We start from the raw sequence: 3884 nt of genomic DNA, 5'->3' as shown, positions 1-3884 counted from the left end.
GCTGAGGGCTGTGGGGCAGGGTTATGGGCTGCGCTGAGGGCTTTGAGGCCGGGCTGAGGGCTGTGGGGCAGGGTTATGGGCTGCGCTGAGGGCTTTGAGGCCGGGCTGAGGGCTGTGGGGCAGGGTTATGGGCTGCGCTGAGGGCTTTGAGGCCGGGCTGAGGGCTGTGGGGCAGGGTTATGGGCTGCGCTGAGGGCTTTGAGGCCGGGCTGAGGGCTGTGGGGCAGGGTTATGGGCTGCGCTGAGGGCTTTGAGGCCGGGCTGAGGGCTGTGGGGCAGGGTTATGGGCTGCGCTGAGGGCTTTGAGGCCGGGCTGAGGGCTGTGGGGCAGGGTTATGGGCTGCGCTGAGGGCTTTGAGGCCGGGCTGAGGGCTGTGGGGCAGGGTTATGGGCTGCGCTGAGGGCTTTGAGGCCGGGCTGAGGGCTGTGGGGCAGGGTTATGGGCTGCGCTGAGGGCTTTGAGGCCGGGCTGAGGGCTGTGGGGCAGGGTTATGGGCTGCGCTGAGGGCTTTGAGGCCGGGCTGAGGGCTGTGGGGCAGGGTTATGGGCTGCGCTGAGGGCTTTGAGGCCGGGCTGAGGGCTGTGGGGCAGGGTTATGGGCTGCGCTGAGGGCTTTGAGGCCGGGCTGAGGGCTGTGGGGCAGGGTTATGGGCTGCGCTGAGGGCTTTGAGGCCGGGCTGAGGGCTGTGGGGCAGGGTTATGGGCTGCGCTGAGGGCTTTGAGGCCGGGCTGAGGGCTGTGGGGCAGGGTTATGGGCTGCGCTGAGGGCTTTGAGGCCGGGCTGAGGGCTGTGGGGCAGGGTTATGGGCTGCGCTGAGGGCTTTGAGGCCGGGCTGAGGGCTGTGGGGCAGGGTTATGGGCTGCGCTGAGGGCTTTGAGGCCGGGCTGAGGGCTGTGGGGCAGGGTTATGGGCTGCGCTGAGGGCTTTGAGGCCGGGCTGAGGGCTGTGGGGCAGGGTTATGGGCTGCGCTGAGGGCTTTGAGGCCGGGCTGAGGGCTGTGGGGCAGGGTTATGGGCTGCGCTGAGGGCTTTGAGGCCGGGCTGAGGGCTGTGGGGCAGGGTTATGGGCTGCGCTGAGGGCTTTGAGGCCGGGCTGAGGGCTGTGGGGCAGGGTTATGGGCTGCGCTGAGGGCTTTGAGGCCGGGCTGAGGGCTGTGGGGCAGGGTTATGGGCTGCGCTGAGGGCTTTGAGGCCGGGCTGAGGGCTGTGGGGCAGGGTTATGGGCTGCGCTGAGGGCTTTGAGGCCGGGCTGAGGGCTGTGGGGCAGGGTTATGGGCTGCGCTGAGGGCTTTGAGGCCGGGCTGAGGGCTGTGGGGCAGGGTTATGGGCTGCGCTGAGGGCTTTGAGGCCGGGCTGAGGGCTGTGGGGCAGGGTTATGGGCTGCGCTGAGGGCTTTGAGGCCGGGCTGAGGGCTGTGGGGCAGGGTTATGGGCTGCGCTGAGGGCTTTGAGGCCGGGCTGAGGGCTGTGGGGCAGGGTTATGGGCTGCGCTGAGGGCTTTGAGGCCGGGCTGAGGGCTGTGGGGCAGGGTTATGGGCTGCGCTGAGGGCTTTGAGGCCGGGCTGAGGGCTGTGGGGCAGGGTTATGGGCTGCGCTGAGGGCTTTGAGGCCGGGCTGAGGGCTGTGGGGCAGGGTTATGGGCTGCGCTGAGGGCTTTGAGGCCGGGCTGAGGGCTGTGGGGCAGGGTTATGGGCTGCGCTGAGGGCTTTGAGGCCGGGCTGAGGGCTGTGGGGCAGGGTTATGGGCTGCGCTGAGGGCTTTGAGGCCGGGCTGAGGGCTGTGGGGCAGGGTTATGGGCTGCGCTGAGGGCTTTGAGGCCGGGCTGAGGGCTGTGGGGCAGGGTTATGGGCTGCGCTGAGGGCTTTGAGGCCGGGCTGAGGGCTGTGGGGCAGGGTTATGGGCTGCGCTGAGGGCTTTGAGGCCGGGCTGAGGGCTGTGGGGCAGGGTTATGGGCTGCGCTGAGGGCTTTGAGGCCGGGCTGAGGGCTGTGGGGCAGGGTTATGGGCTGCGCTGAGGGCTTTGAGGCCGGGCTGAGGGCTGTGGGGCAGGGTTATGGGCTGCGCTGAGGGCTTTGAGGCCGGGCTGAGGGCTGTGGGGCAGGGTTATGGGCTGCGCTGAGGGCTTTGAGGCCGGGCTGAGGGCTGTGGGGCAGGGTTATGGGCTGCGCTGAGGGCTTTGAGGCCGGGCTGAGGGCTGTGGGGCAGGGTTATGGGCTGCGCTGAGGGCTTTGAGGCCGGGCTGAGGGCTGTGGGGCAGGGTTATGGGCTGCGCTGAGGGCTTTGAGGCCGGGCTGAGGGCTGTGGGGCAGGGTTATGGGCTGCGCTGAGGGCTTTGAGGCCGGGCTGAGGGCTGTGGGGCAGGGTTATGGGCTGCGCTGAGGGCTTTGAGGCCGGGCTGAGGGCTGTGGGGCAGGGTTATGGGCTGCGCTGAGGGCTTTGAGGCCGGGCTGAGGGCTGTGGGGCAGGGTTATGGGCTGCGCTGAGGGCTTTGAGGCCGGGCTGAGGGCTGTGGGGCAGGGTTATGGGCTGCGCTGAGGGCTTTGAGGCCGGGCTGAGGGCTGTGGGGCAGGGTTATGGGCTGCGCTGAGGGCTTTGAGGCCGGGCTGAGGGCTGTGGGGCAGGGTTATGGGCTGCGCTGAGGGCTTTGAGGCCGGGCTGAGGGCTGTGGGGCAGGGTTATGGGCTGCGCTGAGGGCTTTGAGGCCGGGCTGAGGGCTGTGGGGCAGGGTTATGGGCTGCGCTGAGGGCTTTGAGGCCGGGCTGAGGGCTGTGGGGCAGGGTTATGGGCTGCGCTGAGGGCTTTGAGGCCGGGCTGAGGGCTGTGGGGCAGGGTTATGGGCTGCGCTGAGGGCTTTGAGGCCGGGCTGAGGGCTGTGGGGCAGGGTTATGGGCTGCGCTGAGGGCTTTGAGGCCGGGCTGAGGGCTGTGGGGCAGGGTTATGGGCTGCGCTGAGGGCTTTGAGGCCGGGCTGAGGGCTGTGGGGCAGGGTTATGGGCTGCGCTGAGGGCTTTGAGGCCGGGCTGAGGGCTGTGGGGCAGGGTTATGGGCTGCGCTGAGGGCTTTGAGGCCGGGCTGAGGGCTGTGGGGCAGGGTTATGGGCTGCGCTGAGGGCTTTGAGGCCGGGCTGAGGGCTGTGGGGCAGGGTTATGGGCTGCGCTGAGGGCTTTGAGGCCGGGCTGAGGGCTGTGGGGCAGGGTTATGGGCTGCGCTGAGGGCTTTGAGGCCGGGCTGAGGGCTGTGGGGCAGGGTTATGGGCTGCGCTGAGGGCTTTGAGGCCGGGCTGAGGGCTGTGGGGCAGGGTTATGGGCCATGCTGAGGGCTATGGGGCAGGGTTATGGGCCGTGCTGAGGGACAGGGTTATAGGCCCATGATGAGGGCTGTGGGGCAGGGTTATGGGCTGCGCTGAGGGCTTTGAGGCCGGGCTGAGGGCTGTGGGGCAGGGTTATGGGCCGTGCTGAGGGCTATGGGGCAGGGTTATGGGCTGTGCTGAGGGCTATGGGGCAGGGCTGTGGGGTAGGATTATGGGCCGTGCTGAGGGCTGTGGGGCAGGGCTGTGGGGCAGGGCTATAGGCTAGGATGAGGGCTGTGGGGCAGGGTTATGGGCTGTGCTGAGCGCTTTGGGGCTGTGCTGAGGGCTATGGGGCAAGGCTGTGGGGCAGGGTTATAGGCCATGCTGAGGGCTGTGGGGCAGACCTGCGGGTCGCACCGAACGCCGTGGGGCCGGGCTGTGGGGCCCCGCCGTGGGTCAGACCTGATGGCGGTGCCTCCGCGATGGCGACGCTCCCCTCAGCGAATGGGCGTGGCCCTCCCCGCTTTCCCGCCCTCGCCCTTCTCAGCCAATCAGCGACGAGCTGCCTTCGCGCCCAACGGCGCCGCCGCCACGCGCT

This window comes from Calidris pugnax, unplaced genomic scaffold, assembly GCF_001431845.1.
Source record: "Calidris pugnax isolate Ruff unplaced genomic scaffold, ASM143184v1 scaffold176, whole genome shotgun sequence".
NCBI lineage: Eukaryota > Metazoa > Chordata > Aves > Charadriiformes > Scolopacidae > Calidris > Calidris pugnax.
Note: the sequence above shows the minus strand (reverse complement) of the source record.